The sequence below is a fragment of the Pseudophryne corroboree genome, chromosome 5 (assembly GCF_028390025.1).
Source record: "Pseudophryne corroboree isolate aPseCor3 chromosome 5, aPseCor3.hap2, whole genome shotgun sequence".
NCBI classification, from domain to species: Eukaryota; Metazoa; Chordata; class Amphibia; order Anura; family Myobatrachidae; genus Pseudophryne; species Pseudophryne corroboree.
The window spans coordinates 737,900,716-737,915,044 of record NC_086448.1 but is presented as its reverse complement, the minus strand read 5'-3'; the positions used below and the strand labels follow the sequence as shown (position 1 = coordinate 737,915,044).

The 14,329-nt window shown below is 46.1% G+C and overlaps 1 protein-coding gene across 1 annotated transcript in view; it reads right to left on the bottom strand.

The window, feature by feature from the left end:
• Positions 1-14,329, bottom strand: part of SLC26A7 (solute carrier family 26 member 7) — a 114,706-nt gene that overhangs the window by 17,902 nt on the left and 82,475 nt on the right. The window lies entirely within an intron of this gene.

Genomic DNA, 14,329 nt, shown 5'->3' with positions numbered 1-14,329 from the left:
TTTTTCTGTTTTGCTTATTTTTTTATGTAGTCTGTAACTGGGTGCTGCAAATCCCATGTGGCTCCATATAAATAAAGGATAATAATAATACTGCACAATAAAACTAGCCACGGTTAGATTGCACCACAATTCTGGACTGATGTGCTGTTCTCCTGGCTGCTGGGTGTTTGGAGGTGCTCATTTTCTCCAGGAGAGGGCATCCCTATCCTGATCTCTTCACAGTGTTATATATATATACATATAGGATATACATACATACACACACAGATAGATATATATATATATATATATATATATATATATACCGTATATACTCGAGTATAAGCCGACTTTTTCAGCACTTTTTTTTGTGCTGAAAAAGCCACCTCGGCTTATACTCGAGTCAGTGCAGGCAGAGGCAGAGCAGTGTGAAGGAGGGACATGGAGCGCACAGCGCGCGGCGCTCCTGTGTCCCTCCTGCATCTCCGGCGGCAGCAGCGGCGGTTCTATTACAGGAAATACCCGTTCGTGACCTCTGATCACGAACCGGCACTTCCTATAATAGACCCGCCGCGGCCGCCGAAGATGCAGGAGGGACACAGGAGAGCCGCGCACGCTGTGTGCTTCGTGTCCCTCCAGAAGACAGCGCGGGATCGACGGAGGGGTAAGTAACAGCACTGTGGGGCATACCTGGCACTTGGGGAGGGAACGTATCTGGCAGCACTGTGGGGGCATATCTGGCAGCACTGTGGGGGCATATCTGGCAGCACTGTGGGGGCATAACTGGCAGCACTGTGGGGGCATAACTGGCAGCACTGTGGGGGCATATCTGGCAGCACTGTGGGGGCATATCTGGCAGCACTGTGGGGGCATAACTGGCAGCACTGTGGGGGCATATCTGGCAGCACTGTGGGGGCATATCTGGCAGCACTGTGGGGGCATATCTGGCAGCACTGTGGGGGCATATCTGGCAGCACTGTGGGGGCATATCTGGCAGCACTGTGGGGGCATATCTGGCAGCACTGTGGGGGCATATCTGGCAGCACTGTGGGGGCATATCTGGCAGCACTGTGGGGGCATAACTGGCAGCACTGTGGGGGCATATCTGGCAGCACTGTGGGGGCATATCTGGCAGCACTGTGGGGGCATATCTGGCACTATGAGGGCATATCTGGCACTGAGGGCTGTGTACGGCTAGAGCTGCATTTCCCACCCTAGGCTTATACTCGAGTCAATAAGTTTTCCCAGGTTTTTGTGGTAGAATTAGGTGCCTCGGCTTATATTCGGGTCGACTTATACTCGAGTATATACGGTATATATTGCATAGCCTGGCACTCATGCTGTTCAGATGGCCAACGCTGCTCAGGTGCCCTCCTCATGAATAGTGTACAAAAAAAAAAAAAGTCAGAGACTTAAATAGACAATGACTGTATTATGTTTATGTAAAAAAGTTTCAGGTCTCGCAGATACTTTTATCAAGGCAACTTATACTTGCAAATAAAACAGTTTTTCCTTTTAAAGCTCACCACCACCATGTGACTTTCGGCTCACCCCATGTGGGATCCCTGCCAGGGTCTGTCCCTGATGACGTGAGAAACTCCTGGAGCTAGCTGGCTGGTTACCATAGAGACCAGTAACTTCAAAAGAAGCTACATTTGTGTCATAAAGTTAAAAACAAAACAATATGTCTGATGTATCTTGAAGCTGAATGCCAGAAAACAAAGTAGCTAAAGTATATTTATACTGAATGTTAATATTGTAGCAAATAAGCGGAGTGGAAACACAAACCAAAGTGCACCAAGTACGCTGAATTACTCATAATGGCATAAGTAGCATATCAATGTATATAAAAGGAAGGGTCACTAACAAGTATTTATGGGAGAGAGAAATGTAAAGGTCACAGTACATCCAAGCATAAAGAAATTATTAACAGCCTATATGGCTGCAATAATAAAGTATATAAAGTATATATAGACGTCTAGTATGGATACCATAGACGTTTAGTATGGATACCAAAACGAAGTAGATACCATTGATACTACCATTGATTGACCAAAACATATTACAAGATATTAAGGGGGACATTTACTAAGCAGTGATAAGTGCGGAGAAGTGAGCCAGTGGAGAAGTTGCCCATGGCAACCAATCAGCACTGAAGTAACATCTATAATTTGCATACTATGAAATTATACAGAGCTGCTGATTGGTTGATGCGGCAACTTCTCCACTGGCTCACTTCTCCGCTCTTATCACTGCTTAGTAAATGTCCCCCTTAGTCAGTAAGCCCATGAGTAATAATTGTGTTCAATTCATAGATCCATTTAGTTCTAATCTGAGTAATTTATTTTCTCTATCACCACCGTGTAAGGACTGCGGTGTACATGATCTATGACTTTATGTCTTAATGAAGCCAAATTATGTCCTCTGTCTCTCTGAAATGTCTTGCCACTGGCTGTTCTGTAGATTTTACGGATATGGCCAATCTAATCCTTTCTTTAGAAAATCTAGTGGTCTGACCAATATAGCACAGACCACAAAGGCAAATGAGCAGTTACAGGAGAACGTGTTGAATATTGTAGATTTTCCTCAAATGTAAGTGTTTCAAGTCCATGTGTCTGCAGCTGGTACAGTTTGAACACTTGAAACACCCAGGTGGTTTCCTAAAGGTGTTGGTATCCGAAGAACACGTCACATCAAGGTTGGTAATGTCCATATGGACTAAGAGGTCTTTAAAAAAAAAAAAAAAAAAATAGTTTTTTATTATATTTTTCAAAATGAAAGGGGGTACAGAAACAAGAAAGGTAGAATGCAGGGGGGTACAGGTATGGCCAGCATATTATAAGAATCATATAATATCGGAAACAGAATGCAAGGTTTAGGGTTGTTGGTAAACAACAATCAATGGGGGTAATTCCAAGTTGATTGCAGCAGGATTTTTGATGGCAATTGGGCAAAACCATGTGCACTGCAGGGGGGGGAGATATAACATGTGCAGAAAGAGTTAGATTTGGGTGGGTTATTTTATTTCTGTGCAGGGTAAATACTGGCTGCTTTATTTTTACACTGCAAATTAGATTGCAGATTGAACACACCTCACCCAAATCTAACTCTCTCTGCACATGTTATATCTGCCTCCCCTGCAGTGCACATGGTTTTGCCCAATTGCTAACAAAAAATAAGAATTTACTTACCGATAATTCTATTTCTCGGAGTCCGTAGTGGATGCTGGGGTTCCTGAAAGGACCATGGGGAATAGCGGCTCCGCAGGAGACAGGGCACAAAAAGTAAAGCTTTAGGATCAGGTGGTGTGCACTGGCTCCTCCCCCTATGACCCTCCTCCAAGCCTCAGTTAGGATACTGTGCCCGGACGAGCGTACACAATAAGGAAGGATTTATGAATCCCGGGTAAGACTCATACCAGCCACACCAATCACACTGTACAACCTGTGATCTGAACCCAGTTAACAGTATGATAACAGCGGAGCCTCTGAAAAGATGGCTCACAACAAATAATAACCCGATTTTTGTAACTATGTACAAGTAATGCAGATAATCCGCACTTGGGATGGGCGCCCAGCATCCACTACGGACTCCGAGAAATAGAATTATCGGTAAGTAAATTCTTATTTTCTCTATCGTCCTAGTGGATGCTGGGGTTCCTGAAAGGACCATGGGGATTATACCAAAGCTCCCAAACGGGCGGGAGAGTGCGGATGACTCTGCAGCACCGAATGAGAGAACTCCAGGTCCTCCTTAGCCAGGGTATCAAATTTGTAGGATTTTACAAACGTGTTTGCCCCTGACTAAATAGCCGCTCGGCAAAGTTGTAAAGCCGAGACTCCTCGGGCAGCCGCCCAAGATGAGCCCACCTTCCTTGTGGAATGGGCATTTACATATTTTGGCTGTGGCAGGCCTGCCACAGAATGTGCAAACTGAATTGTATTACACATCCAACTAGCAAAAGTCTGCTTAGAAGCAAGAGCACCCAGTTTGTTGGGTGCATACAGGATAACAGCAAGTCAGTTTTCCTGACTCCAGCCGTCCTGGAACCTATATTTTCAGGGCCCTGACCACATCTAGCAACTTGGAGTCCTCCAAGTCCCTAGTAGGCGCAAGACACCACAATAAGCTGGTTCAGGTGAAACACTGACACCACCTTAGGGAGAGAACTGGGGACGAGTCCGCAGCTCTGCCCTGTCCGAATGGACAAACAGATATGGGCTTTTTTTGAGAAAAAAACCACCAATTTGACACTCGCCTGGTCCAGGCCAGGTCCAAGAGCATGTTCACTTTTCATGTGAGATGCTTCAAATCCACAGATTTGACTGGTTTTAAACCAATGTGTTTTGAGGAATCCCAGAACTACGTTGAGATCCCACAGTGCCACTGGAGGCACAAAAGGGGGTTGTATATGCAATACTCCCTTGACAAACTTCTGGACTTCAGGAACTGAAGCCAATTCTTTCTGGAAGAAAAATCGACAGGGCCGAAATTTGAACCTTAAATGGACCCCAATTTGAGGCCCATAGACACTCCTGTTTGCAGGAAATGCAGGAATCGACCGAGTTGAAATTTCTTCGTGGGGCCTTCCTGGCCTCACACCACGCAACATATTTTCGCCACATGTGGTGATAATGTTGTGCGGTCACCTCCTTTCTGGCTTTGACCAGGGTAGGAATGACCTCTTCCTGAATGCCTTTTCCCTTAGGATCCGGCGTTCCACCGCCATGCCGTCAAACGCAGCTGCGGTAAGTCTTGGAACAGACATGGTACTTGCTGAAACAAGTCCCTTCTTAGCGGCAGAGGCCATAAGTCCTCTGTGAGCATCTCTTGAAGTTCCGGGTACCAAGTCCTTCTTGGCCAATCCGGAGCCATGAGTATAGTTCTTACTCCTCTACGTCTTATAATTCTCAGTACCTTAGGTATGAAAAGCAGAGGATGGAACACATACACCGACTGGTACACCCACGGTGTTACCAGAACGTCCACAGCTATTGCCTGAGGGTCTCTTAACCTGGCGCAATACCTGTCCCGTTTTTTGTTCAGACGGGACGCCATCATGTCCACCTTTGGTAATTCCCAACGGTTTACAATCATGTGGAAAACTTCCCCATGAAGTTCCCACTCTTCCGGGCGGAGGTCGTGCCTACTGAGGAAGTCTGCTTCCCAGTTTCCATTCCCGGAATGAAACACTGCTGACAGTGCTATCACATGATTTTCCGCCCAGCGAAAAGTCCTTGCAGTTTTTGCCACTGCCCTCCTGCTTCTTGTGCCGCCCTGTCTATTTACGTGGGCGACTGCCGTGATGTTTTATCCCACTGGATCAATACCGGCTGACCTTGAAGCAGAGGTCTTGCTAAGCTTAGAGCATTATAAATTTACCCTTAGCTATATTTATGTGGAGAAAAGTCTCCAGACTTGATCACACTCCCTGGAAATTTTTTCCTTGTGTGACTGCTCCCCAGCCTCTCGGGCTGGCCTCCGTGGTCACCAACATCCAAAACTGAATGCCGAATCTGCGGCCCTCTAGAAGATGAGCACTCTGTAACCACCACAGGAGAGACACCCTTGTCCTTGGATATAGGGTTATCCGCTGATGCATCTGAAGATGCGATCCGGACCATTTGTCCAGCAGATCCCACTGAAAAGTTCTTGCATGAAATCTGCCGACTGGAATTGCTTCGAAGGAAGTCACCATTTTTTTACCATGGCCCTTGTGCAATGATGCACTGATTTTAGGAGGTTCCTGACTAGCTCGGATAACTCCCTGGCTTTCTCTTCCGGGAGAAACACCTTTTTCTGGACTGTGTCCAGAATCATCCCTAAGCACAGGAGACTTGTTGTCGGGATCAGCTGCGATTTTGGAATATTTAGAATCCACCCCTGCTGTTGTAACAGTATCCGAGATAGTGCTACTCCGACCTCCAACTGTTCCCTGGACTTTGCCCTTATCAGGAGATCGTCCAAGTAAGGGATAATTAAGACGCCTTTTCTTCGAAGAAGAACCATCATTTCGGCCATTACCTTGGTAAAGACCCGGGGTGCCGTGGACAATCCAAACGGCAGCGTCTGAAACTGATAGTGACAGTTCTGTACCACGAACCTGAGGTACCCTTAGTGATAAGGGCAAATTTTGGACATGGAGGTAAGCATCCCTGATGTCTCGGGACACCATATAGTCCCCTTCTTTCCGGTTCGTTATCACTGCTCTGAGTGACTACATCTTGATTTGAACCTTTGTAAGTGTTCAAATTTTTTTAGATTTAGAATAGGTCTCACCTAGCCTTCTGGCTTCAGTACCACAATATAGTGTGGAATAATACCCCTTTTCTTGTTGTAGGAGGGGTAATTTAATTATCACCTGCTGGGAATACAGCTCGTGAATTGTTTCCCATACTGCCTCCTTGTCGGAGGGAGACCTTGGTAAAGCAGACTTCAGGAGCCTGCGCAGGGGAAACGTCTCGACATTCCAATCTGTACCCCTGGGATACTACTTGTAGGATCCAGGGGTCCTGTACGGTCTCAGCGTCATGCTGAGAGCTTGTCAGAAGCGGTGGAACGCTTCTGTTCCTGGGAATGGGCTGCCTGCTGCAGTCTTCTTCCCTTTCCTCTATCCCTGGGCAGATATGACTCTTATAGGGACGAAAGGACTGAAGCTGAAAAGACGGTGTCTTTTTCTGCAGAGATGTGACTTAGGGTAAAAACGGTGGATTTTCCAGCAGTTGCCGTGGCCACCAGGTCTGATGGACCGACCCCAAATAACTCCTCTTCCTTTATACGGCAATACACCTTTGTGCCGTTTGGAATCTGCATCACCTGACCACTGTCGTGTCCATAAACATCTTCTGGCAGATATGGACATCGCACTTACTCTTGATGCCAGAGTGCAAATATCCCTCTGTGCATCTCGCATATATAGAAATGCATCCTTTAAATGCTCTATAGTCAATAAAATACTGTCCCTGTCAAGGGTATCAATATTTTTAGTCAGGGAATCCGACCAAGCCACCCCAGCTCTGCACATCCAGGCTGAGGCGATCGCTGGTCGCAGTATAACACCAGTATGTGTGTATATACTTTTTATGATATTTTCCAGCCTCCTGTCAGCTGGCTCCTTGAGGACGGCCCTATCTATAGACGGTACCGCCACTTGTTCTGATAAGCGTGTGAGCGCCTTATCCACCCTAAGGGGTGTTTCCCAACGCGCCCTAACTTCTGGCGGGAAAGGGTATACCGCCCATATTTTCTATCGGGGGGAACCCACGCATCATCACACACTTCATTTAATTTATCTGATTCAGGAAAAACTACGGTAGTTTTTTCACATCCCACATAATACCCTCTTTTGTGGTACTTGTAGTATCAGAAATATGTAACACCTCCTTCATTGCCCTTAACGTGTGGCCCTAATAAGGAATACGTTTGTTTATTCACCGTCGACACTGGATTCATTGTCCCTGTCTGTGTCTGTGTCGACCGACTAAAGTAAACGGGCGTTTTAAAACCCCTGACGGTGTTTTTGAGACGTCTGGACCGGTACTAATTGTTTGTCGGCCGTCTCATGTCGTCAACCGACCTTGGCGCGTGTTGACATTATCACGTAATTCCCTAAATAAGCCATCCATTCCGGTGTCGACTCCCTAGAGAGTGACATCACCATTACAGGCAATTGCTCCGCCTCCTCACCAACATCGTCCTCATACATGTCGACACACACGTACCGACACACAGCACACACACAGGGAATGCTCTGATAGAGGACAGGACCTACTAGCCCTTTGGAGAGACAGAGGGAGAGTTTGCCAGCACACACCAAAAACGCTATAATTATATAGGGACAACCTTATATAAGTGTTTTCCCTTATAGCATCTTTTTTATATATTTCTAACGCCAAATTAGTGCCCCCCCTCTCTGTTTTAACCCTGTTTCTGTAGTGCAGTGCAGGGGAGAGCCTGGGAGCCTTCCCTCCAGCCTTTCTGTGAGGGAAAATGGCGCTGTGTGCTGAGGAGATAGGCCCCGCCCCTTTTTCGGCGGCCTCGTCTCCCGCTCTTAACGGATTCTGGCAGGGGTTAAATATCTCCATATAGCCCCCGGAGGCTATATGTGAGGTATTTTTAGCCAAAAATAGGTTTTCATTGCCTCCCAGGGCGCCCCCCTCCCAGCGCCCTGCACCCTCAGTGACTGCCGTGTGAAGTGTGCTGAGAGGAAATGGCGCACAGCTGCAGTGCTGTGCGCTACCTTAAGAAGACTGAGGAGTCTTCATGCCGCCGATTCTGGACCTTCTTCTTGTTTCAGCATCTGCAAGGGGGCCAGCGGCGAGGCTCCGGTGACCATCCAGGCTGTACCTGTGATCGTCCCTCTGGAGCTAATGTCCAGTAGCCAAAGTAGCCAATCCATCCTGCACGCAGGTGAGTTCACTTCTTCTCCCCTAAGTCCCTCGTTGCAGTGATCCTGTTGCCAGCAGGACTCACTGTAAAATAAAAAACCTAAGCTAAACTTTTCTAAGCAGCTCTTTAGGAGAGCCACCTAGATTGCACCCTTCTCGGCCGGGCACAAAAATCTAACTGAGGCTTGGAGGAGGGTCATAGGGGGAGGAGCCAGTGCACACCACCTGATCCTAAAGCTTTACTTTTTGTGCCCTGTCTCCTGCGGAGCCGCTATTCCCCATGGTCCTTTCAGGAACCCCAGCATCCACTAGGACGATAGAGAAATCCTGCTGCGATCATCTTGGAATTACCCCCAATATACAGAGTGTTTCAAGAAGATTGACCCAATTTGAAATCGCTATATCTCTGCAACCACGAACTGCCCACGAATGAAACTCTTGCCACTTGAAAGGGCGAGGCAAAGAGTTTCAAATGACTACCGTTGGATATCTCTACTAGCGCACCAACAGGCCAAAGCCTCAGTCGTTTGCGTAGGTAGAAGGCTACCCTAAACATGCAAAAGCATCGTCGCCATGCAATGCTTTCGTATGTGTGCGGGGGGGCTGGATCCAGCATGTGGGGCAGACTTGCTCTGTGCTGGGTGTCCCCCGCATGTCAGAGTAATGGATCGTAGATGTTGCATTTTTCGCACAGCTACGATCCATGCTGAGTTAGGCCCTGAATCCAGAGTCTGATCTGGAGGAACTTATAAAAGGCATTGGAAGGTAAGGAGTAACGGGATTGCAATTGGACAAATGACATAAGGGAAGTATCTGTAAATAAAACCTGTAAAGTATGTATATGATTAGAACACTAAACAGACAAATTTAGGTTTGGTATTAAGTATGACAGACTCTGTATGGAGAAGTTAGATGAAAGCAAATGAAATGAAGAGGGTAGCTAGGCCATCTCAAGCCTTCAGGGTTGCAAGTGTCGCTCTAGACATGAAGCGAGTGAGGATTCTGGAACCAGAAGGAATCCATAGCAAGTCACTCTTGACCAGCATAGCACCTACCAATATAAGCCATGGTTTGGATCAGGGAACCACAGACCAATCCCTGATTTGGTTAATTAGACATGCATGTTGGTGCAATTCTAGATTTGGATAGGCCAATCCCCTGATGACCTGGGCATCATGAGGTATTTTTCAGCAAATCTATCCCTCTTATTGTTCTAAATATATTTATTGAGGACAACGTGGAATGTATTCAGTCATGAGGAGGGGAAAATCCTGGGGATATATCTAGAAAAGTACAAGATTTTGAGAATAAATAACATTTTAATGTCCACCATTAAGGAAACCTTATGGTTCATCCAATTACTTGTGAAGGCAGGTTGATTTTGCCTAGTAAATGATTGCCTTTTTAAAAATACAGACAGACTCGCATAAAGCCCCATACCTCCAGCAGATCGCAGGCTATTTGTGTATCCACGCCACTTAATATGACCACAAACCATATTAACATTCAGTAGAAATAGACTTTTATTACTTAGTTTTCTGGAGTTCAGCTTTAAAAAACATTGGATATACTATTTTGTTTTTAACTTACACTTTTTGATACAAATGTATAAATGGTAACCAGACAGCTCTGGGATTTGCACACTTCATCAGGGGTGGACGCAGGCGAGGATCCTACGTGGGGTGAACCAAAAGTCACTATCCTCACATGGTGCTGGTGATCTTTAAAAGGGTATTACTGTTTGTAAGCATGTTACATACACATACACACATTAAATTTGTGTTTTTAAGGGCTTCTACAAAGGGAGATACAGAACAGGGTAAGCTTGTCCATATGGGTGTGCTGTAAAAAGTCAGCATTCAGAATGTTCTGAATGCCGACAGTCAGAATGTTGACACCGAGTTTAGATCGACAAGGAATGTTGTCCTTCAAAAATGCTGACATGGTTAAAATATGAACATGTTCATAATGTCGATATTTAAACATGTCAACATCAAAATATGAACATAGGGGGACATTTACTAAGCAGTAATAAGAGCAGAGAAGTGAGCCAGTGGAGAAGTTGCCCATGGCAACCAATCAGCACTGAAGTAACATCTATAATTTGCATACTATAAAATGATACAGAGCTGCTGATTGGTTGATGGGGCAATTTCTCCACTGGCTCACTTCTCCGCTCTTATCACTGCTTAGTAAATGTACCCCTTAGTTTTTTGCTTATTTTAGCCTAACTCTAAACATAAGCAAAAAACAGTATGTCGACATTTTGGCATTGCCATGTTAACATATCTACATTTTAACCATGTCTACATTTATCATATCGCCATATACAGCATATCGACCTAAAGTCTATGTCGGCATTCTGACTGTTGACATTCAGAACCAGTTGACATTCTGAGTGTCGAACTTCTGATCTGATGTCGTCCACATATGTCAAAGAGTAAAAAAAAAGGACTCCTTTACTGAGTATGCTTTAAAGTTGTACTGTATATAGATTGCTTATTTTAAAGCAAAACCTTTTTTAATAAATTATATAACCTTTGCCAATACCCTTTCATGTGACAATAAGCAACATAAACATGCAGACAATGGAGAACCATTAAAATGTGATTACATGTGATCACTCACAAAAAGCCAGTGTAGTATGTACATTAGTCACTTTGGGATCTATTTACTAAGCCTTGGATTGAGATAAAGACGCTGGAGATAAAGTAGCAGCCAATGAGCTCCAAACTGTCATGTTACAGACTGTGTTTGAAAAATGACAATTAAGAGCTGATTGGCTGGTACTTTATCTCCGTCCACGTTCTCTCTCCAAGGCTTAGTAAATAGACCCCTTAGTTACATAGGTCACAAGGAGAGATAAAGGTAGGATTAAAAGCATCCTCCTATAAAACAAACCTTCAAGGTGAAAACACCAAAGGCAAAATATAAGATAAATGTATGCAATCTTGTTAGGTACGTAAGTACATAGCACATATGCTCTCGACCAACAAGATTGTGGAATTATTAATCTGGAAATGATAGAATTTGTGAGTTGAACTTCAAAGATAATTCACTTGCTACGCATGAAAAGATACGTGTGAACGTGGATACTACTACACATCAACACGCAGTTATAATAATAAACCATAGCAATACATATTGGACCTCATTTAAGTCCCGTTGTTATTCCATCCTGATGCGCAAAGCACAGGAACCATTCTACGCATGCGCAAACAGGTCCTGCGACACAAGGATGGTATCAGACTGTCAGTGATTGACAGGCTGATGCTGTTTGGGGGTGGGGAAGGTGTGGCAACGGCTTCCATTTGTGAAATCGGAGGCATGTCGCCACTGTTTAGGGGGAGGGAAGAGGCCAGGGATTTTCGTTGTTGCACGGAGATTTCCTGGCCTCTGCGACGGGTCGGCTTGTGCGTCCCCATGGGTGCCGCAAGCTGCTTAATGGTGAAAGATCCGATGCCTGCGTCCTAGGATGTAGGTCCGAACACTACTGCAGCAGGAGGCATCTACTCGTAATAGAAGCCTCCTGCTGCCTCACCATACAGCGCTATCACTATCATGTTCCGGAGACTAATTACATTACGGTCCATGCAAGGCAGTCATTTTGGCTGTGATGCTGACCACAGCTGCAGCGGCCGACGCGGGACTCCGGACAGGTAAGTAATAAAACATGGGTGCAGTGTGTGCGGTGTGGGTCCCCCTGGACCCGTGTGCACCGCACACATTGCACTCATCATAGAAACGCCAATGAATCTATATGCATTTACAAGTTTAAAGTGCGCTGCACAAACAAGTCCGCTTTTTCCTCTTTGAGTTACATGCATATAGAATTCCATGACTCCTGGGAGCACCACCGACCTTTAATCTGAGATCCCTAGTGGGACAATAGCATTTGTACGTATATTATTGGTTCTTTACACAAGTGTACTTGTTAAAATCTCAAAATGAAAAAAAATTTCAGTGCAAAATCTCCTGTGTTCTTAATTACGTGCAGAAAAGGGAAGTTTTCTGTAGCAACAAAGTTTTGCTTCAGTGTGGACTTTAGATCAAATGTTCTCACTGGCAAAGGGCTTTCCATGGGGAAGCATATAGGGCAGGGGTGGCCAACCAGTCAGAGACAAAGAGACAAAAAACCTTGTTAAGTACGTCAAAGAGCCGACATTAAGTCGAAGGCATGCATGCAGAAATGGGATGTGGCCTTGTGCCTGCTATACCATGCCCCTGGTATCAAATACATTGAAACAGCCAGTGCCAACATAAAACACACTGAAAAAGCTACTTTCACATAAAATAATTGAAAAAGCCAGATTCACATAATACACTTCAGCTCGCACATGTGTTACTCCAGCCAGTGCCTTCCTGTGTCAATCTTGCTAGCACCCCCCTACTGTATGTCACTCCAGCCAGCTCTCCATGAGTCACTCCTGCCAGCACCCTCCTGTGTTACTCCATTCAGCTCTCCCATGTGTCACTACTGCCAGGACCCTACTATGTCACTCTACCCAGCTACCCCATGTGTCACTTCTGCTACCACCCTCCTATTTCACACCAGCCAGCCCCCCACTAGTCACTCCTGTTGTGGTCACATGATTTAAAGTGTCGGGAGCCACATTTTAATAAAGAAAGAGCCGCATGCGGCTCAAGAGCCACTGGTTGGCCACCGCTGATATAGGGGGTCATTCCAAGTTGATCGTAGCCCTGAAAAATTTTGCAGGACTACGATCATGACAATAGACATGTGGGGGGACGCCCAGCACAGGGCTATCCCGCTCCGCATGTTCGAGCCGCTTTTGCACCTTAGGAGTAGCTCCCGGCCAGCGCAGCTTTAGCGTGCTGGCCGGGAGCTACTCGTCGCTCCCCGGCCTGCAGCGGCTGCGTGTGATGTCACGCAGCCGCTGCGGGCCGCCCCCCACATGGTCCGGCCACGCCTGCGTTGGCCGGACCACGCCGCCGTGCTGCCCCCTCCCGCCCAGCGACTGCCTCTGCCTGTCAATCAGATCGTAGGGAAACGATGGCCTTCGATTGACCTGTGATAAACTGCAGCGAGCGATCGGGTCAGAATGACCTCCATTATCAAGTACTACAGCGGTAATAGCAGTTCTTACCATCTAAGGATAGTGTTTAAATAGTAAAACTCATTAAGCCACAACTACTGTAACTCCACGTTCTCGGGCTCCAACCAGCGCGGAGCTTCTCTCTATAGCAGGCTTTTTCAACCAGTGTGCCGTGGCACACTAGTGTGCCGCGACCAGTTGCAAGGTGTGCCGCGGAGCCAGAGCAGCTTCCTCCACCTTCAGAGTGAACTGTTGGCCCAGGCTCTTCTTGGAGGATCAGTCGTGCTCCGGCCGTGACCTATGCCTTGAAAACGGTGTGATATCATAGGTCACGGCCGCCGTGTCTCACCACCCAGCCCACCTGCCTGCATACACATCTTCCATTTCCCGCCTGCATACACAGCTTTCCTTGCCAACCCACATCCACACCTGCCCGACTGCCCGCTGCTCAGGATTCGCAGAACCGCACTATGAACAACCCCCGCCACTGAGGGACAGGGAGGAGGACAGCTGATAATATTTGTTATTTTATTTCTCCTGTGGGGAACAATAGGATTTCAATAGGATTTATGTGGGGAGAATAAGAATTTATGGATTTATGGGGGGAACAATGTGAATAATTCATGTGGGGAGCAATAGGATTTATGTGGGGAGAAATGTGATTGATGTGTGGAGCAATAGGATTTATGTAGGGAGCAACATGATTTATGTGGGGAGCAATGTGATTGTTTTTTCTGTGTAGGCCAATGTATGTGTGGATTTTTTTTTTTTACTGTGAGGGCCAATGTGTGTGTTTTGTTTTTTACTGTGGGGAACTGATGGTGTGCCTTGGCAATTTTTAAATATTTTTCGGTGTGCTGCGATTAAAAAAAGGTTGAAAATCACTGCTCTATAGGCTAGTAGCGG